This window comes from Chamaea fasciata, unplaced genomic scaffold, assembly GCF_029207755.1.
Source record: "Chamaea fasciata isolate MVZ Bird 193981 ecotype frontalis unplaced genomic scaffold, bChaFas1.0.hap1 SCAF_50, whole genome shotgun sequence".
Lineage (NCBI taxonomy): Eukaryota > Metazoa > Chordata > Aves > Passeriformes > Sylviidae > Chamaea > Chamaea fasciata.
The window spans coordinates 500,848-522,675 of NW_027094135.1; positions in this window are offsets into that span (position 1 = coordinate 500,848).

Sequence of the window (21,828 nt, forward strand, 5' to 3'; positions counted from 1 at the left end):
GTGCCCTTCCCGCTGCGGCTGCGTCGGCAGCCCTGGGGGCTCCTTCTGCTGCCCTGGGCCCGCAGAGCCGGGCAGCGTTTGCCCACGGTTTGAGCCGCTCCGAGAGATGCTGTCTCAGGGCTGTCTTCGACACTTGAGATGAGGGATTCCTTCCAACCTGGGCCACTTTGGCTGGGCTGGGGGTGGCCCCAGGGCAGGTGGCAGTGTGTGCATTGGCCCTTTGTGACACGGTGCAGCACCGGGGTCACCGTGGCATGGAACGGGACGGGGTGTCAAAGGACCCTTTGTGACCCGTGGCGACATAGGTGCTGGCGGTGACACAGCCAGGCCACAGTGTTCGGAGCAGGCGACGGGACAGGACGGGATAGAGCGGTGTCGTGAGGAGCCCCCCCAAGGCACACTCATTCCCGTCTGATCCGGAGCTTTTCCGAGGCGTTATTCCTACAGGTGACCTCGAGGCCAGACCACAGGACTTGGTGACCTGTGGCCTACCCGAGGCTTCTCTTTTGCTCGTACCATCGAGGACTTGTTGACTCGGAGCTCTTCTGAGCCACCTCTCTAGAAGGCACCCTCAACACCACACTCTGGCATGGCGGGCAGATTTCTTGGCCTCTTCAAAGTCTTCAGGGGGGAAAGAAGGCAAGGCCGTGGAGCACAACAGCCTGAAGAGCCAGAGCAGCTCCAGCCAGTGCAGGACGGTGAGTGGCAGAACTGGGCCACAGGGCTGATGGCTGCAGCCAGCTTGGCTCCATCCTCTCCCACCTGTTGTGGACATGCCCAGGGACAGGACGGAAGAGGGGCTGGGGCTGAAGCTGGCAGCACCCATGCTCCATCCCCTGGGGCATCCCGGGGCAGTCCCAGCCCGGGGAGGACAGGGCTGGGCTGTGTTCTCCGGCCTCTCCCGCAGCCCCTCAGCTCTGCCTGCTCTCGCTCTTTGCCAGATGCAGCCACGGACGGCACACAAGAGCACAGGCCTGCCAGAGGCCGCTTCCGCAGGACACTGAAGGTACCTGCAGCCCTCCCCACCTGGGCTGGGCCTGCTGTCACTGCTCGGCCGAGCACCGCGCTTGGAGCGCTCCATGGAACATCCCTGGCTTTGTTCCCCTGCAGATGTTCCCGAAATTCCTGCGCATTCGGCGTAGGAACACCAGCAGCACTGCAACTGCAGGTACAGCCAAGCTTAACTCCAGGCTGACCAACTGCCAGGCAGAGCCTGATGTCAGCACAAATTTGACTGCACGCTCAGAAAATTTTGTCACTGCAGTGAATGATCTCCGGGCAAAGGCTGCTGTCATGGAAATGACCGAGGGCACGACCATCACAGACACTGCCACCAGAATTACTCAAGGCCTCCCAAATACTGACAGCACCCCCACTCCCACCATGACTCATGCTCCCACCGTGCATTTTTTCAAGGAGAGTCCTGTTCCTCTTCAGCAGCGGGTAAGCAGCCTGGGGCCAGGGCTGGAGGCCTCCCAGGATTGTGTGTCCCCTCCAGCCACTGGGTCCTCTCAGCCTCTGAAGCCATTAGAGTACTGTGGGAAGGGAAGCTGGAGAAGTTGCTGCCTTGGACAGTGCTCCAAGTCTTCCCCATGCCTCCTCCAGGTACCAGCCATTGTTAGGAATGTTCACCAGAGACTAGCATCCCATGTCACTGTGGATGCCGGGATGCAAACTGACATTGTGAGGCTGGCCGAAGAACACCCAGCGGACGTGGTGCTGACCCTCCTGCGCTGTGCCCCAACATGTGACAGGTATGGGCTCACCTGCCTTGAGAGCTCAGGGCTCACCGGCCTTTAGGGCCGTGGCCCTGCATAACCTGTGCAATGGGCTCTGCCAGACAGGCAGACAGGTCCAGGACCCTCGGGCCCCTCTGTTTCCCGAGCCTGCTGCCATGCTCCCTCCCTGCCCTTCAGGGCACCGGGGCTCTGTCCCCTGGCCCCCAGACCCGCACAGGGCATGGTAGTGTGGCTGAGACATCCCTGACACAGAGCTCTGATCCCACAGAGCTGCTGCAATGATGTGGAGAACCATAGGCTCATCGAGTTCCACAGTGGAGAAGGTGCTGCCAACACTCCTCAGTGTGATGGAGGACTGGCCTCTGTGTCGGATGTTCACCTCTGATGGGGACAACGAGGACGTCTTTGCCCTGGCTGTGAGTTTCTGGGCATTTGCTCACCTCCAGGTCGCCTCTCCAGCAGCTCTCCATCCTCTCCCTGCCTCAGGCCCTGGGCTGAAACCTGGGCCAAGGGCAGGCTCAGGGGGCACCAGGCCTGCTGCTCCCCCTGCGTCTCCCCTGGGGCCCTGCCACATGGACACCTCGGCACTGAGTGCTCTCCTTGGCAACTTCTTTTGCAGGCAACTCTGGTGGTGTGGGTGATTGTCCAGGTGCCTGAGTGCCACGAGGCACTGATCCTTCATTCCTCCCGCCTCTTTGTGGCTCTGCTTTTCCATGTTGTCATCACCACACAGCAGATGCCACCACAGGAAGTCGATCGCTTCTGGAGAGCATGCCGAGAGGAGCACCGCCTTCCCAGCGACCCCAACAGGTCTCCATCCTCCTGTCCTTCCCACGTCCTTGTGGCCAGTGCCAGTGCTCCCAGTGTGACCCGGGCTTTGCTCTGCACACAGGTTTGCAGTGCAGGCCATGAAGTCCCTGCTCTGCCGGCTGGAGTGCGACAATGAGGTGATTGCTGTGGAGTCCAAGCATGGCTGGGACACGCTGCCCTGTGCTGACACCCAGCACTATGCTATGGCTCTGCTGGCCAGGTGAGATCCCCTTCTCCCTGCTGTCCCTGGAATTTGTGCCCTGTGCCCGGGCTGCCCCACACAGTCCCTGTGGTCATGGGCCAGAGGGCCTCATCACTTTAGGGATGGCCGAGCAGACTGGAAAAGGCTGGGAGAGGAGGGTGCACAGGAGTGGCCGCCTCCCAAAGCACCCACGTCCCCTGCAGGGATGCTGGGGAAAGACTGCCCCTCTATGAGTCAGTCCTGAGAAAAGTGTGCCCCCCCACCTCAGGCTCTTTGTTCCTTTTTGCCCCTGACAGGGAGATGCGCCATGTCTCGATCCCTTTGTCTTCCTGCGTCGCAACCCACTTGCTCCGGCTGCTCAGCACTGAGAAGCCAGGCTGCGATCTGCCTCTCCTGGCATTCCTTGTGGAGGTGAGCCTGAAGGCCAGCGTGGCCTCGCTGAGCTGCCTCCCAGCTCTCTGCCCTCTCGCAGCCGCATCCCTGGCCTGGGATGGAACCAGCGCCCTGTGCTGCTGCCTGGGGCTGGCCCTGTGCACTTCTGGGCTCCTGCCGGCCGGGCCCTGTGCCACTGCCCTCTGCCTTTCAGGTCCTGGAGTGCCTGGACTTGACCAAATGTGGTGGCTGGGCCCTGATAGTCGTGTCGAGTTACCTGCGGATCGAGTGCAGGCAGATGTGTCGCCTGGCGCTCAGAGGCCTCCTGGTGCTCAGCAAGGATCCCCTGATGGTGAGAAGGGGGCAGCAGCTGAAGCTGCACTGGGGAGAGCAGCCCCATGGGCTGGCTGGGCTTCAGGAGCTGAGGCAGCTGCTCCCAGCTCTCCTGCCTCAGCTGCCCGAGTGCTTTGGGACAGGCCTTTGGTCTCTGGGCCCTGCGGCAGCAGGCTGGGCTTGCAGTGCCAGGGCGCTGTCGCTGGTGCAGCTGCTGACGGCTTCACAGTGCAGCCTTGTGTTCCACACAGGCCAGAAAAATGTGCTGTCTGTCTGAAAGCTTTGTGGATCTGCTGGGCGATGAAGATGGAGTGGTGGTTGCCCTGACCCTCCGTGTGCTTACTGATATGCTGAAGAATGAAGACATCCTGATATCCAGCACCACCGCCCCAAAGCTGGCTGAGGCACTCCTGGCGCTCTTTAACAATGTAAGGTTCTGCAACCCGAGCCACAGGCATTGGGTGCTGCTCAGAAACTTTGTGCTGTCTGCGTTTTCAGGCCTTTGCCTAGGTGGGCCTGGGGTAATTGGTGCTTAGGTTTTTTCCTTTCCTCTAGGAAAATAGCTTCATGCAACTGCTCTCCATTGACCTCTTCTGTAAGGTGATGGAGTTGGTAGTGGATGAGGGAAAAGAACCCCTGAAGACAATTGTCAACAAGAGCCTGCAGCTACTTTTAATCTACTGCCGTGATGAGAACCGGCATGTGGCAAATGTGAGGTTTTGGGCATCCCTGGGAGGGGGCTCAGCCGCCTCCTGCCCTGGTGCCACGCAGGCTGCGTCCTCCTCCAGGCCTTGGCACAGGGATGCGGGTCCTTGTGCCCTGGGCTGTGGTGCCATCTCTGCATCTCTGCTGCTCTTCAGGCCTCTCGGAAAACCCTGCATTGTGCGGCCAAGTTCCTGGAGAGGAGGGATCTCGAGGAGCTAGTGAGGAAGGAACATCCCTTGAATATCGATGAGTGTAAGGTAAGGATGACATGGAGAAGTGCCAGCCTCAGCCTGGAGAAGATCCGTGGCCGCGGGGCTGGCAGCCGTGGCCCCTGCCCAGCGCTGCACCCAGGGGCTCCGGCCTGCGCCCCACACGCCGCTCCCTTCCCTGGGCCCCGCGGGCTCTTCTCCAGGCTCCTGCGGCCCCGAGCCGGGTGCCCATGGAGTCCCGGCCCAGCGGGGCTGCGGGGCGGGGCGGCAGCGCCGCTCCCCGGGCAGCAGCCGGCCCTCTGCCCCCTCCAGAGCCCGGCACCAGCGGCTGCTGGCCGCGCCTCAGGGCCGTGCGGGCAGGGGAGGCCGGGGCTGGGCGCGGCCAGAGCCCGGCCCAGGGGCTGAGCCCGCGCCCACCCTTCCCTCCTGCCGCTCTCTCCAGCTGGCAGACGACAGGAGCCGAGTGGCCGAGCACCTGCAGAACCCACAGCAGTCCCTGCTGGAGGCGGCCTTGCGGTTCATCGGTAAGCCACGAGCCCGGGGTCCCTCCCCGGCCCGCCGCAGCTCGGCCCCGGCCCCGGCTGCTGCCCCGGCTGCAGCGGCATCCGGGCCCGGCGCCGTGGAGCCCCGCCTGCCCTCGGGGCTGCTGCCGCCCTCTGGCAGCCGTGCCCTGGGGCGGCAGCAGGCGGCAAGGGCCCGGGCTGAGCCCTGCCGGGGCAGGAGGCCGTGTGGCCACAGGGCTGGCAGCGGCGCTGGCAGGGAGCCGTGCCGCTGGGACCGTGACACGCTCTGTGTTCACAGGCATGGCCGTGCGGTTGATGAGGGTGTAGCAGGGAGAGCTCCAGCTCATCGCCAGGGGTGAGTGAGGGCAGCGGGTTGTCAGCGGCTCTGTCTGGCGGGGGAAGCTGCACTGCCTGGGCCGAGAGCTGCAGTCCCCGGCTGGGGAGGGCTTTGCTCCTTGTGTGGACGAGGGCTGGAGAGGGCACAACACACAGAGATTTCAGGGGCACGTGGGGGATTCGTGGCAAGCACCTTCTGGCTGATCCCAATGTCTCCTGCTTCCTTCTGGGTGGGATGGCCCTGGCAGGAAGATCTCCTAGGGTTCCCACAGATCCCGGCTCTGACCATGGCTCTGTTCTTCTCTCTTCCAGCCCTTCAAACCCAGAGGCATGACAGCAGCCCGTCATGCTCTAACCTGCAAAATGAAGCCCGGTTTCCCCAAAAAGCTCAACAACTGGGGACGTCTTCTGAATCCAGTGAACCAGTGTCCCAAGAACACACCAGGAGACACTGAAGAGGACACCATCTCTCAGTGCTGCTGGAGCTCCACGCACAGCTGAGGCTGAGCACAATTCCCACGGCTTCAGACCTCTCCCTGTTTGTAGTTAGCTCCCTCTTTCCAGCCCTCAGACCCTGCCCATGCCTTTTTTTTCCCTCCACTCTCCAACCCTTTTGACACCTCTTTCCATCCCAGCCCTCAAACCCTGTCCATCCCCCCTTATTCCCTCCCAGCTCATCCCTTTCCTTCGACTTTCATTAATAAACACTTTGGCTTCTTCACTTCACCTGCATCTGTGTGGAGCTGAAGCGGCGTAAAAACCTGAGCCCTGGCACACACAGGCCCCTGCTGCCATCCTCTTCCGCGCCGTGTTTTGTGCAGAGACACAGAGGAGCGAGGCCACATCAGGCTGGAAAGGTGCCTGTGCTGAAGGTCCAGTTCCACAACACTGTGTAGTTTAAGGTCCTACTGAGAAGCCTGAAGCTCCTGGATTTTGGAAGAGCCAACCTGAGTATGCTCTGAACCCAGCTGTGAGGGATTCCATGGCAAGCATCTACAGAGGGCAAAGGAGCTTGGAATGCTGAAAGCTTTCAAGAATAGCTTCCTGAAAGCACAGCAGTGCTCCATCCTTGCACAGGGTCAGGGAGAGGGCAGAAGCAGAGGACATCAGGCCTTAAGAGGGAGCTTTGGGTGTGCCTAAGGGCAAGTGAAGCAGCAGCAGCACGGTGGCCGAGACTCGGACGCGTGACCGAGTCCATGGCCCCAGCGCCGTCAGGCAGTGCCGGGATCCCGGCTGCGGTTCTGGTCCCCAGAGCTGAGGAATCGCAGCCCCTGCCTCAGAGCCTGTCAGAAAGCCAAGCAAGTGAGAGCAGAGGGAGGGCAGCCTTCCAGTCTCTCCTGGGCATGGCCACAGAGCAGCCCCTGCTTCTCCTTCCTCCGCCTGTGTTTGGGGTGTGCTGATGGCAGCGCCAGCCAGGCTGTGCTCTGTGTTCCAAGGGCAGTGGAGAGCGGGCATGAAAAGTGCTGCGTGCACAGCGGAGAGTCCTGGAAGGTGCTGGCAGGAGCGTCCTGCGGGAACAGGGCTCTGGTCTCTGGCCGGGAAGAGCCTGGTTTTGCTGCTGTGAGCGCAGGCAGGCGTCGAGGCAGGTGAAGAGGCAGCGGGCAGCTTGTGTTTGTAGAGGGCCTGGGGCTGCGTGTGCGAACCTCCACCTGGAATCACACTGGGGGAAATCCCAGCTAGAGCTGGAGCGCCTGTCCAGAAAGCACCAGAAGGAATTCAGCCTTGCCAGGGTTTCTTAAGAGTGTGTTGGTGTTCCCCAGGAAAGGTAGACATTTGGGGAAACGCCTCTGGGGGAAAGGGGCTTGCTGCGAAAGGAAAGCGCTTTCCTAGGAGCTCCCGGTGCTGTCGGAGCAACTGTCCCCCTTTGGCTCTCTGTGGTCCTATCAGTCCTTGAGGCCCGTTGCATTTGGCAGATGGACAAGGGAAGGGAGAAGGCTGTGAAGAGCGGGTTTGGAATCCACCTGGACCTGCGGAGACCAAGGCCAACACCTGCACCGGGGTGTGTTCCCCCCCTTTGGACACAGGTGTGAGCAGGAGCATCTCTGTCCAGATGCCAGCCCCAAAGCTGTCTTTGAGAGCTGTGAATTCAAAGGCCTTCACGCACACACCTCTCACATCTTACCTGTCTGCTGTGTTTCAACTCTTGGCAATATGCATTTGCCTCTTGCTTGCTGGAAGCTGCTGCGGCCCAGAGGGCCAGCACCGAGCTGGGCTGTGTGGGCCAGGCGGCACGGAGAGTCTTGGCTGATCTTGGGGTGTCCGTGGCCTCAGAAAAGGCTTGGAAGGTTTTCCTCCCAAGGCGCCATGCTCACTGGCTCTCCCTGTGTATCTTGGAGAGAACAAGGCAGGCATTTCTGGCAGCTGGGCATTAGCAGGCCTTCAAATGGGGGCGTGTTGTGGAGCAGGCCCAGCTGAGACACCCTGAGAGGAGCCCAGCGCTCCTTGCCCCTCTCCGCAGACACGTGAGCCTTGTCTGCTGTCGGGATGACCCCGGCTGTGTCAGGGGGTGCTGCTACGTGGACACGAGACAGCCGGTCCTGTCCTGCTGGGTGCCAGCAGTGCATCGCAGCAGTCCTGCATCCCCGTCAGGATGCCGGCCAAGAGAGGTCCTGGAAGCTGAGGGAGCCGATTTGAAGCTTGCACGGGTGCCTACAGGTCAAGGCCAAGGGCGTTCTCTCAGGATAGAGCAGTCCTGAGAGGTCTCTAGAATTCAAAGAAATCAGCAGACAAATGCATTGTCCACCAAAAGCTCTTTGATTGGCAGGAGGTTAGGGCTCTGCACCCCACCACAAGGCCTCTTTGCCACGTCCAGATTTCAGTGGCTTTCTGTAGGAATTCTATCAAAAATACCTTCCGTCTTTAGACTGCTGAGGTGATTCCATAGGCAGGGCCATAGAAAGAAACACATTGCGTCAGAATCCTAGACTTGAAGCTAATGTCCACCTGCTGGCCAGGAGGAGTCTCAGCGCACCAAAGCAGCTCATCTTCCTCACCCCTTCCCTGCACAGGGCTGATTCTGTAGCCGCCCTTAGGTCTTCCCCAAGGCTATGTCTAAAGCTTTTTGTCAAGTCACTCTCTTGCCAAGTTAGGCTTCCAGGTTTTTCTTATGTTAACTGGTGCTAAGTACTTCTGGATATGTGTGCTAAGTACTCTTTCCTTCTGTCAATTGCCTGTGCTTCCTTACATCAAACAAAGGCCCTGTTTGGTTCCTAAATGTGCCTGATGCTGGCCCAAGTCTTTTGGCACTGCTTGCTTTCCTGTGGCATGTTCTACCTCCCCTGAGAGTAAAGAAGGAGCTGGAGAAGGAGCTTGCCAGGCTGCTCTCCATCCTTTACCAGCAGTCCTGCTTAAGCGGACAAGTCTGAGCTGAGCGCAAATGGAACAGCTGAGCACGGGAAGGGTGGGTGGGAAGGATGATCCAGGAACTGTAGGCCTGGCAGCCTGAGCTTGCTGCCGGGGAAGGCCTTGGAGCACATCCTCCTGAGTGCCATGCCACGGCACGTGCAGGGAACCAGGGGGTGGGAAAGCTCTGCGGAGGGATGGGGACAGCTGCGGGTCTTGGCAGGGCGTTGAGCTGGGGTTGGTGTTGCTGGGCGTGTTGGGGAAGGAGTCGTCTGGAAGAGGAGAGGTCTAGGCTGGAACTGGAGTCACTTTGAAGGCACCACCTGTGGTATGGCACAGCTTTGGTTATGGAGGACAGAAGGAATAGCTGGGACTTTTTCTCTTAGTCATCCTGCTTCTCCTGCAGAGAAGAGGAGGGGAGAGCTGTGCTTTCTTGGCCACTTAGATATCTGTAGCAGGGGCAGGATTAGCCCTTTTGCAATCTACTCATTTGTTTGGGCTGCTTTTATAACACTGAGTGGACTTTCATTCGTGGAGAGCTTTTATTCCTTAAGAGAATTAGGCTCTTAACATGCCTTCCTAGAAAAATGTTTGAAACCAAAGCAAGGCCTTTATTTTGCCTCTGTGTGGTCTTCTGCTTTGTAAAGTGACATTCAGTGGATGACCTTAAGGCAAATGTGTTACTGCTTTGAGGTGGGAAGGAAACTTCCAAATCTATCAGGTTCTCAGGCCATTGCTATTAATTTAGGAAGTTTGCAACTTTTTGGAACTATTTGAGTTGAGTAATGGGAAGAAAAGCTTTCCTGAATTGAGGATTCTTAAATGCCAGATCCTTCTCAGCCTTTGCTGCCAGGGTGATTTTGTGCTTCAGGAAATGGCTCCAAGTAGAAAACAATTTCAGCATGGAGTAACAGCTTCTGACAGAGCGCAACAGTTGCCAGCACTTGCTCCAGGTGCTCCTGCCCACATGCCCTGTAGGAAGGAGCACGGCCCCCAGCGCACGTTGGCTTTGGCTGCCCTGTGGCAGAGAAGCGCCCCGGGGCACAAGTCTCTGGGGCAGGAGATGACACCAGCACTGCCAGGGCTCGGGGGGCAGCAGCTCTGCTTGGGCGGGGGCTCCGTCACATCTGCCGGTTTCAGCGCTCCCCTGGCCCCAGGGCTCAGAGCAGCATCCGTGCCCTGGCCCACACGTTCCTCGTCTGCGTCACACCCGCGGGTTTAGGACGGCCAGCGGATGGGGACGTGTCCCAGGGAGGCCGTGCCAGCTTCTGTGCAAGGCCCCGTGCCCTTCCCGCTGCGGCCGCGTCGGCAGCCCTGGGGGCTCCTTCTGCTGCCCTGGGCCCGCAGAGCCGGGCAGCGTTTGCCCACGGTTTGAGCCGCTCCGAAAGATGCTGTCTCAGGGCTGTCTTCGACACTTGGGATGAGGGATTCCTTCCAACCTGGGCCACTTTGGCTGGGCTGGGGGTGGCCCCAGGGCAGGTGGCAGTGTGTGCATTGGCCCTTTGTGACACGGTGCAGCACCGGGGTCACCGTGGCATGGAACGGGACGGGGTGTCAAAGGACCCTTTGTGACCCGTGGCGACATAGGTGCTGGCGGTGACACAGCCAGGCCACAGTGTTCGGAGCAGGCGACGGGACAGGACGGGATAGAGCGGTGTCGTGAGGAGCCCCCCCAAGGCACACTCATTCCCGTCTGATCCGGAGCTTTTCCGAGGCGTTATTCCTACAGGTGACCTCGAGGCCAGACCACAGGACTTGGTGACCTGTGGCCTACCCGAGGCTTCTCTTTTGCACGTACCATCGAGGACTTGTTGACTCGGAGCTCTTCTGAGCCATCTCTCTAGAAGGCGCCCTCAACACCACACTCAGGCATGGCGGGCAGATTTCTTGGCCTCTTCAAAGTCTTCAGGGGGGAAAGAAGGCAAGGCCGTGGAGCACAACAGCCTGAAGAGCCAGAGCAGCTCCAGCCAGTGCAGGACGGTGAGTGGCAGAACTGGGCCACAGGGCTGATGGCTGCAGCCAGCTTGGCTCCGTCCTCTCCCACCTGTTGTGGACATGCCCAGGGACAGGACGGAAGAGGGGCTGGGGCTGAAGCTGGCAGCACCCATGCTCCATCCCCTGGGGCATCCCGGGGCAGTCCCAGCCCGGGGAGGACAGGGCTGGGCTGTGTTCTCCGGCCTCTCCCGCAGCCCCTCAGCTCTGCCTGCTCTCGCTCTTTGCCAGATGCAGCCACGGATGGCACACAAGAGCACAGGCCTGCCAGTGGCCGCTTCCGCAGGACACTGAAGGTACCTGCAGCCCTCCCCACCTGGGCTGGGCCTGCTGTCACTGCTCGGCCGAGCACCGCGCTTGGAGCGCTCCATGGAACATCCCTGGCTTTGTTCCCCTGCAGATGTTCCCGAAATTCCTGCGCATTCGGCGTAGGAACACCAGCAGCACTGCAACTGCAGGTACAGCCAAGCTTAACTCCAGGCTGACCAACTGCCAGGCAGAGCCTGATGTCAGCACAAATTTGACTGCACGCTCAGAAAATTTTGTCACTGCAGTGAATGATCTCCGGGCAAAGGCTGCTGTCATGGAAATGACCGAGGGCACGACCATCACAGACACTGCCACCAGAATTACTCAAGGCCTCCCAAATACTGACAGCACCCCCACTCCCACCATGACTCATGCTCCCACCGTGCATTTTTTCAAGGAGAGTTCTGTTCCTCTTCAGCAGCGGGTAAGCAGCCTGGGGCCAGGGCTGGAGGCCTCCCAGGATTGTGTGTCCCCTCCAGCCACTGGGTCCTCTCAGCCTCTGAAGCCATTAGAGTACTGTGGGAAGGGAAGCTGGAGAAGTTGCTGCCTTGGACAGTGCTCCAAGTCTTCCCCATGCCTCCTCCAGGTACCAGCCATTGTTAGGAATGTTCACCAGAGACTAGCATCCCATGTCACTGTGGATGCCGGGATGCAAACTGACATTGTGAGGCTGGCTGAAGAACACCCAGCGGATGTGGTGCTGACCCTCCTGCGCTGTGCCCCAACATGTGACAGGTATGGGCTCACCTGCCTTGAGAGCTCAGGGCTCACCGGCCTTTAGGGCCGTGGCCCTGCATAACCTGTGCAATGGGCTCTGCCAGACAGGCAGACAGGTCCAGGACCCTCGGGCCCCTCTGTTTCCCGAGCCTGCTGCCATGCTCCCTCCCTGCCCTTCAGGGCACCGGGGCTCTGTCCCCTGGCCCCCAGACCCGCACAGGGCATGGTAGTGTGGCTGAGACATCCCTGACACAGAGCTCTGATCCCACAGACCTGCTGCAATGATGTGGAGAACCATAGGCTCATCGAGTTCCACAGTGGAGAAGGTGCTGCCAACACTCCTCAGTGTGATGGAGGACTGGCCTCTGTGTCGGATGTTCACCTCTGATGGGGACAACGAGGACGTCTTTGCCCTGGCTGTGAGTTTCTGGGCATTTGCTCACCTCCAGGTCGCCTCTCCAGCAGCTCTCCATCCTCTCCCTGCCTCAGGCCCTGGGCTGAAACCTGGGCCAAGGGCAGGCTCAGGGGGCACCAGGCCTGCTGCTCCCCCTGCGTCTCCCCTGGGGCCCTGCCACATGGACACCTCGGCACTGAGCGCTCTCCTTGGCAACTTCTTTTGCAGGCAACTCTGGTGGTGTGGGTGATTGTCCAGGTGCCTGAGTGCCACGAGGCACTGATCCTTCATTCCTCCCGCCTCTTTGTGGCTCTGCTTTTCCATGTTGTCATCACCACACAGCAGATGCCACCACAGGAAGTCGATCGCTTCTGGAGAGCATGCCGAGAGGAGCACCGCCTTCCCAGCGACCCCAACAGGTCTCCATCCTCCTGTCCTTCCCACGTCCTTGTGGCCAGTGCCAGTGCTCCCAGTGTGACCCGGGCTTTGCTCTGCACACAGGTTTGCAGTGCAGGCCATGAAGTCCCTGCTCTGCCGGCTGGAGTGCGACAATGAGGTGATTGCTGTGGAGTCCAAGCATGGCTGGGACACGCTGCCCTGTGCTGACACCCAGCACTATGCTATGGCTCTGCTGGCCAGGTGAGATCCCCTTCTCCCTGCTGTCCCTGGAATTTGTGCCCTGTGCCCGGGCTGCCCCACACAGTCCCTGTGGTCATGGGCCAGAGGGCCTCATCACTTTAGGGATGGCCGAGCAGACTGGAAAAGGCTGGGAGAGGAGGGTGCACAGGAGTGGCCGCCTCCCAAAGCACCCACGTCCCCTGCAGGGATGCTGGGGAAAGACTGCCCCTCTATGAGTCAGTCCTGAGAAAAGTGTGCCCCCCCACCTCAGGCTCTTTGTTCCTTTTTGCCCCTGACAGGGAGATGCGCCATGTCTCGATCCCTTTGTCTTCCTGCGTCGCAACCCACTTGCTCCGGCTGCTCAGCACTGAGAAGCCAGGCTGCGATCTGCCTCTCCTGGCATTCCTTGTGGAGGTGAGCCTGAAGGCCAGCGTGGCCTCGCTGAGCTGCCTCCCAGCTCTCTGCCCTCTCGCAGCCGCATCCCTGGCCTGGGATGGAACCAGCGCCCTGTGCTGCTGCCTGGGGCTGGCCCTGTGCACTTCTGGGCTCCTGCCGGCCGGGCCCTGTGCCACTGCCCTCTGCCTTTCAGGTCCTGGAGTGCCTGGACTTGACCAAATGTGGTGGCTGGGCCCTGATAGTCGTGTCGAGTTACCTGCGGATCGAGTGCAGGCAGATGTGTCGCCTGGCGCTCAGAGGCCTCCTGGTGCTCAGCAAGGATCCCCTGATGGTGAGAAGGGGGCAGCAGCTGAAGCTGCACTGGGGAGAGCAGCCCCATGGGCTGGCTGGGCTTCAGGAGCTGAGGCAGCTGCTCCCAGCTCTCCTGCCTCAGCTGCCCGAGTGCTTTGGGACAGGCCTTTGGTCTCTGGGCCCTGCGGCAGCAGGCTGGGCTTGCAGTGCCAGGGCGCTGTCGCTGGTGCAGCTGCTGACGGCTTCACAGTGCAGCCTTGTGTTCCACACAGGCCAGAAAAATGTGCTGTCTGTCTGAAAGCTTTGTGGATCTGCTGGGCGATGAAGATGGAGTGGTGGTTGCCCTGACCCTCCGTGTGCTTACTGATATGCTGAAGAATGAAGACATCCTGATATCCAGCACCACCGCCCCAAAGCTGGCTGAGGCACTCCTGGCGCTCTTTAACAATGTAAGGTTCTGCAACCCGAGCCACAGGCATTGGGTGCTGCTCAGAAACTTTGTGCTGTCTGCGTTTTCAGGCCTTTGCCTAGGTGGGCCTGGGGTAATTGGTGCTTAGGTTTTTTCCTTTCCTCTAGGAAAATAGCTTCATGCAACTGCTCTCCATTGACCTCTTCTGTAAGGTGATGGAGTTGGTAGTGGATGAGGGAAAAGAACCCCTGAAGACAATTGTCAACAAGAGCCTGCAGCTACTTTTAATCTACTGCCGTGATGAGAACCGGCATGTGGCAAATGTGAGGTTTTGGGCATCCCTGGGAGGGGGCTCAGCCGCCTCCTGCCCTGGTGCCACGCAGGCTGCGTCCTCCTCCAGGCCTTGGCACAGGGATGCGGGTCCTTGTGCCCTGGGCTGTGGTGCCATCTCTGCATCTCTGCTGCTCTTCAGGCCTCTCGGAAAACCCTGCATTGTGCGGCCAAGTTCCTGGAGAGGAGGGATCTCGAGGAGCTAGTGAGGAAGGAACATCCCTTGAATATCGATGAGTGTAAGGTAAGGATGACATGGAGAAGTGCCAGCCTCAGCCTGGAGAAGATCCGTGGCCGCGGGGCTGGCAGCCGTGGCCCCTGCCCAGCGCTGCACCCAGGGGCTCCGGCCTGCGCCCCACACGCCGCTCCCTTCCCTGGGCCCCGCGGGCTCTTCTCCAGGCTCCTGCGGCCCCGAGCCGGGTGCCCGTGGAGTCCCGGCCCAGCGGGGCTGCGGGGCGGGGCGGCAGCGCCGCTCCCCGGGCAGCAGCCGGCCCTCTGCCCCCTCCAGAGCCCGGCACCAGCGGCTGCTGGCCGCGCCTCAGGGCCGTGCGGGCAGGGGAGGCCGGGGCTGGGCGCGGCCAGAGCCCGGCCCAGGGGCTGAGCCCGCGCCAACCCTTCCCTCCTGCCGCTCTCTCCAGCTGGCAGACGACAGGAGCCGAGCGGCCGAGCACCTGCAGAACCCACAGGAGTCCCTGCTGGAGGCGGCCTTGCGGTTCATCGGTAAGCCACGAGCCCGGGGTCCCTCCCCGGCCCGCCGCAGCTCGGCCCCGGCCCCGGCTGCTGCCCCGGCTGCAGCGGCATCCGGGCCCGGCGCCGTGGAGCCCCGCCTGCCCTCGGGGCTGCTGCCGCCCTCTGGCAGCCGTGCCCTGGGGCGGCAGCAGGCGGCAAGGGCCCGGGCTGAGCCCTGCCGGGGCAGGAGGCCGTGTGGCCACAGGGCTGGCAGCGGCGCTGGCAGGGAGCCGTGCCGCTGGGACCGTGACACGCTCTGTGTTCACAGGCATGGCCGTGCGGTTGATGAGGATGTAGCAGGGAGAGCTCCAGCTCATCGCCAGGGGTGAGTGAGGGCAGCGGGTTGTCAGCGGCTCTGTCTGGCGGGGGAAGCTGCACTGCCTGGGCCGAGAGCTGCAGTCCCCAGCTGGGGAGGGCTTTGCTCCTTGTGTGGACGAGGGCTGGAGAGGGCACAACACACAGAGATTTCAGGGGCACGTGGGGGATTCGTGGCAAGCACCTTCTGGCTGATCCCAATGTCTCCTGCTTCCTTCTGGGTGGGATGGCCCTGGCAGGAAGATCTCCTAGGGTTCCCACAGATCCCGGCTCTGACTATGGCTCTGTTCTTCTCTCTTCCAGCCCTTCAAACCCAGAGGCATGACAGCAGCCCGTCATGCTCTAAGCTGCAAGATGAAGCCCGGTTTCCGCAAAAAGCTCAACAACTGGGGACGTCTTCTGAATCCAGTGAACCAGTGTCCCAAGAACACACCAGGAGACACTGAAGAGGACACCATCTCTCAGTGCTGCTGGAGCTCCACGCACAGCTGAGGCTGAGCACAATTCCCACGGCTTCAGACCTCGCCCTGTTTGTAGTTAGCTCCCTCTTTCCAGCCCTCAGACCCTGCCCATGCCTTTTTTTTCCCTCCACTCTCCAACCCTTTTGACACCTCTTTCCATCCCAGCCCTCAAACCCTGTCCATCCCCCCTTATTCCCTCCCAGCTCATCCCTTTCCTTCGACTTTCATTAATAAACACTTTGGCTTCTTCACTTCACCTGCATCTGTGTGGAGCTGAAGCGGCGTAAAAACCTGAGCCCTGGCACACACAGGCCCCTGCTGCCATCCTCTTCCGCGCCGTGTTTTGTGCAGAGACACAGAGGAGCGAGGCCACATCAGGCTGGAAAGGTGTCTGTGCTGAAGGTCCAGTTCCACAACACTGTGTAGTTTAAGGTTTTACTGAGAAGCCTGAAGCTCCTGGATTTTGGAAGAGCCAACCTGAGTATGCTCTGAACCCAGCTGTGAGGGATTCCATGGCAAGCATCTACAGAGGGCAAAGGAGCTTGGAATGCTGAAAGCTTTCAAGAATAGCTTCCTGAAAGCACAGCAGTGCTCCATCCTTGCACAGGGTCAGGGAGAGGGCAGAAGCAGAGGACATCAGGCCTTAAGAGGGAGCTTTGGGTGTGCCTAAGGGCAAGTGAAGCAGCAGCAGCACGGTGGCCGAGACTCGGACGCGTGACCGAGTCCATGGCCCCAGCGCCGTCAGGCAGTGCCGGGATCCCGGCTGTGGTTCTGGTCCCCAGAGCTGAGGAATCGCAGCCCCTGCCTCAGAGCCTGTCAGAAAGCCAAGCAAGTGAGAGCAGAGGGAGGGCAGCCTTCCAGTCTCTCCTGGGCATGGCCACAGAGCAGCCCCTGCTTCTCCTTCCTCCGCCTGTGTTTGGGGTGTGCTGATGGCAGCGCCAGCCAGGCTGTGCTCTGTGTTCCAAGGGCAGTGGAGAGCGGGCATGAAAAGTGCTGCGTGCACAGCGGAGAGTCCTGGAAGGTGCTGGCAGGAGCGTCCTGCGGGAACAGGGCTCTGGTCTCTGGCCGGGAAGAGCCTGGTTTTGCTGCTGTGAGCGCAGGCAGGCGTCGAGGCAGGTGAAGAGGCAGCGGGCAGCTTGTGTTTGTAGAGGGCCTGGGGCTGCATGTGCGAACCTCCACCTGGAATCACACTGGGGGAAATCCCAGCTAGAGCTGGAGCGCCTGTCCAGAAAGCACCAGAAGGAATTCAGCCTTGCCAGGGTTTCTTAAGAGTGTGTTGGTGTTCCCCAGGAAAGGTAGACATTTGGGGAAACGCCTCTGGGGGAAAGGGGCTTGCTGCGAAAGGAAAGCGCTTTCCTAGGAGCTCCCGGTGCTGTCGGAGCAACTGTCCCCCTTTGGCTCTCTGTGGTCCTATCAGTCCTTGAGGCCCGTTGCATTTGGCAGATGGACAAGGGAAGGGAGAAGGCTGTGAAGAGCGGGTTTGGAATCCACCTGGACCTGCGGAGACCAAGGCCAACACCTGCACCGGGGTGTGTTCCCCCCCTTTGGACACAGGTGTGAGCAGGAGCATCTCTGTCCAGATGCCAGCCCCAAAGCTGTCTTTGAGAGCTGTGAATTCAAAGGCCTTCACGCACACACCTCTCACATCTTACCTGTCTGCTGTGTTTCAACTCTTGGCAATATGCATTTGCCTCTTGCTTGCTGGAAGCTGCTGCGGCCCAGAGGGCCAGCACCGAGCTGGGCTGTGTGGGCCAGGCGGCACGGAGAGTCTTGGCTGATCTTGGGGTGTCCGTGGCCTCAGAAAAGGCTTGGAAGGTTTTCCTCCCAAGGCGCCATGCTCACTGGCTCTCCCTGTGCATCTTGGAGAGAACAAGGCAGGCATTTCTGGCAGCTGGGCATTAGCAGGCCTTCAAATGGGGGCGTGTTGTGGAGCAGGCCCAGCTGAGACACCCTGAGAGGAGCCCAGCGCTCCTTGCCCCTCTCCGCAGACACGTGAGCCTTGTCTGCTGTCGGGATGACCCCGGCTGTGTCAGGGGGTGCTGCTACGTGGACACGAGACAGCCGGTCCTGTCCTGCTGGGTGCCAGCAGTGCATCGCAGCAGTCCTGCATCCCAGTCAGGATGCCGGCCAAGAGAGGTCCTGGAAGCTGAGGGAGCCGATTTGAAGCTTGCGCGGGTGCCTACAGGTCAAGGCCAAGGGCGTTCCCTCAGGATAGAGCAGTCCTGAGAGGTCTCTAGAATTCAAAGAAATCAGCAGACAAATGCATTGTCCACCAAAAGCTCTTTGATTGGCAGGAGGTTAGGGCTCTGCACCCCACCACAAGGCCTCTTTGCCACGTCCAGATTTCAGTGGCTTTCTGTAGGAATTCTATCAAAAATACCTTCCGTCTTTAGACTGCTGAGGTGATTCCATAGGCAGGGGCTTAGAAAGAAAGGCATTGCGTCAGAATCCTAGACTTGAAGCTAATGTCCACCTGCTGGCCAGGAGGAGTCTCAGCGCACCAAAGCAGCTCATCTTCCTCACCCCTTCCCTGCACAGGGCTGATTCAAATCCAGAAAGCAGTCACGACCTCCTTTTCTTCCTTCACTTGTCTTCATCTCCAGGGCTTGTGCAGCTGCTTAGAGCCAGTTTGGAGTTCTCTTATGGAGGAAAATTTCAAAGTCCATCTCCTGATTTGTTTTTCTAATCAGGGCTGCATTTTTTTCTTTATTTTTCAGTCCATTGAAGAGGTGAAAGAAACATTCCGCAAGTGATCTTAATGCTGAGTGTCTCCTGAGGAGGTCTGGGCATGAGAATGAGCCCCTTGCAGGCTGACCCTGTTTGGACAACCTGCTCCTCACCCCAACCTCACCGTGTCTGAAATCATCCACCAAAAACTGGCATCCGAAATAATTTTTGTAAATTATGAATTTTACTTTTTAAAAAAAGAATTATAAGGAAATTATAATAATACTTTTAAATATATAAAATATTATTATATATGTTTTTGCCTAAGTTTTACGTTTATTTAAAAAAATCGATACATTTTTAGCAACCAAAAAAATTATTGGTCATTGGTTCTAAGTTACACAATTCCCTTCATTAATTCATTGACAACATCTGGCTATTGATTCCTCCCTATTTATGCTAATTAGTCCTATTTTTACTCCTTTTGTCATCTTCTTTATCGTTTTCTCAGACAGGGTAAAAGGGGCCACTTTGGGGTCCACGGAGACATTTCTGGGGCACATTTGGGGCAGTTCTAAACCTGGGGATGGAATCTGAAGAAAATTTGGGGTCTGAAGGACATCTGGGGGAGGCGGGTGGGCACTTGGAGGTCAGGGAGGGGAATCTGGGGCCCTTCGGGGTCCGGGCGGGCACTTGGGGGCCCTGAGGGGACTCTCTGGGGCGCGGGGGATGATGGGAGTTGTAGGCGCGGGTAGAACACGGTGTAACGGGGCCGCGGAGCATCACGGGAGTTCGAGGCGCGGCTCCAATGGCTGTCGGTGGGGCGCGGGGCATGACGGGAGATGGAGTCACGGCTGGAATAGGGCTCTGTGTGCGCCGCGGAGCATGCTGGGAGCTGTAGTCCCGGAAGTGCATAAAGCCGAGCTGTGGCGGGTCCGGGAAGGCGCTTGGCGGACACTTCTGCGTCCGAGTCGCGACTTGAGGCCCTCGGGGGAAACGTGTGCGGTTCGGGAGGAATTGGGGGGAACTTGGGGAGCTCGAACCGGGCGCTTTAGGACACGGGGCACAGCAGGAATTTTCGGCGCGAGACTGTGTTGGGCAGAGCTCTGAGAGCACGGGGGATGATCGGAGATGAATTCCCAGAAGTGGCTCTAACGGGCATCTCTGGGGTTGGGAGCATTCAGGGGAGTCGGGGACGATTTTGGGGGGTTCCAAATAAATACTGAGGGGGCACTTAGGGATCCTGGAGGGTCTGGGGGAAAGGTAGGGGACACATGGGGGGGAGGGGGGATACGGGGGCGAGGTTCTGTGGAGCGCGGGGCATGACGGGCATTGTAGTCCGGGGTGCAATGGGGCTCAATTGGGCCGCGGTGCATGACGGGAGTTGAAGGCAAAACCGAAACGTGGCACCGACACCAGGCACCGCCCCGAGGCCCCGGTTTCCTGGCACTGATTGGGTGCTGGCGGTGACGGGCGGGAGCCTCGGCAAATGGGAGTTTGCGGAGGCGGGAACAGCCGATTCAACCCCTCTAGTCCTTCCCAGTACAGCCCAGTTCATCCCCAGTACAGCCCAGTGTAGGGCAGCTCTGCAGCCCCGGGCCCAGTTCCCTCTGCAGAGCACAGGGCTGGGAGCAGCTGCCTGGCACGGGGGGGCTCTGGGAGGGGGCACACGTGGCTCAGGGTGACTCTGTCCCCAGTGGCCGGCTGTGGGCAATGCTGTCAGTGCAGCCAGGGAAGGAGCTCCATCTCATTTAATCCAGTGCCATCATTAGGACACTTGAAAGTCTCCCTGAGATTTCCTTCCAAGCTTCCGGCTTCCCTCCACAATGCAAACCTGCCCTGTAGCATCTTTGTCTTATCTGAAAGCCCCACGGTGAGACACACAAGTTCTGTGATGGAGAAAATGCTGTTGGGTTGGTGGAATGAGTCCCGTGTGTCCTTGGGTACAAATGTGGGGCTGAGCCCTTGAGAAGAGGATGGACATTGGGTGGACTGTGGTGGATCCATCAGCTCTAAGCAGTGTCAGGACGGTTTTTAAAGGAAACATGGGAGGGTGATCATCCCGTGTAGGGAACAGGTGAAAGCCCAGAGAATCCTGGAACAGGACAGGGTGACAAACCTTCTCCCCTCATTCTCCATGCACCACCTTGCCTCAGAGAACTTGCTCTGTTCTCCCTGAGCGCAGCAGCAGAAATGCTGAGAGTTTCTGACATCAAAAATAGTCAAGTGGAGATGAAGAAAAGCTGTTGAAAAAACTCTAGAACATTTAAACAGACTTTACCATTCCTGGTCACTGGCAGTGAGAGTACAAGCTGACAGAGACTTCTGTATCAACAGGGTTTCAAAGTGGAACACGAGGACGGGTTCCCTGTCCCCCTCTCACGTCTGCACGGCAAGGCTGAATTGTAAAAACCCTGCATGTAATTGCCCTGAACCTGAAGACCCACTCAGCCAGCACCAACCAGGGCTCCCCAGTTGGAGTTTAAGGAAAATCTGCTAGAAAATCAAAAGGCTGTCAGTGTGATACAGAAGAATGGTCTGTGGGAAAAGGCTTTGATTTTACTGAAAGAACTTTCTCCTAACCTGTCACTGATCTTTTCTCCTTGAACAGGCCCCCATGGCCAGACACAGCAAATGTCCAACAGCAGCTCCATCAGCCACTTCCTCCTGCTGCCATTGGCAGACACGCGGCAGCTGCAGCTCCTGCACTTCTGCCTCTTCCTGGGCATCTCCCTGGCTGCCCTCCTGGGCAACGGCCTCGTCATCAGCGCCGTAGCCTGCGGCCACCACCTGCACAGCCCCATGTTCTTCTTCCTGCTCAACCTGGCCCTCAGCGACCTGGGCTCCATCCTCACCACTGTCCCCAAAGCCATGCACAATTCCCTCTGGGACACCAGGACCATCTCCTATGAAGGATGTGCTGCACAGCTCTTTCTGTTTGTGTTTTTCATTTCAGCAGAGGTTTCCCTCCTGACCATCATGTGCTACGACCGCTACGTGTCCATCTGCAAACCCCTGCACTACAGGACCCTACTGGGCAGCAGAGCTTGTGTTGGAGAAGGGAGAGGCAGACACCAGGTGGTCGTCAACCAAGCTTGTTTATTGTTAATTCACACAATGCTTTTATAATAACACTAATAAGCTCATGCATATTGCAAAAGTTAAGCTCAGGATTGGTGCTCAGACTAAAAGTCAGCTACGCCTCTTTCTACATTTCTTTGTGGTTACATAGTTTGAGTAAGTTTTAGTTTTACCGTGCTTCTCCCTCATATCTTTCAGCTACAAGGTCTTGTTATCGTATCCCAGCTGTGCTCAAGGACATGCGAAGCTTACTGCCTTGCTGGTTCTCATGAGAGTGCCTGTGTGCTCAGCAAAGCTCTCTCATGTCTGCGTGACCTTTTGCAGCTAGCCAGTTATCAATCACACTCTCCACACTTCCCCCGTTTTTCTGTTGGACAAGAAGGGTGGTATTAAATGCAGTATCTACCATTTTTTGCATCATTTCTTTGTAAGCACAAACAACAACATGGTAAAATCAATACAGCTAAAAAAAAATCACTATACTAACTATTATAGCAAATTTGACAATAGAACATAGCCATGCACTCAAACCCAATAATTTTAGCTAGCGATCCAAACTTAACCCTGT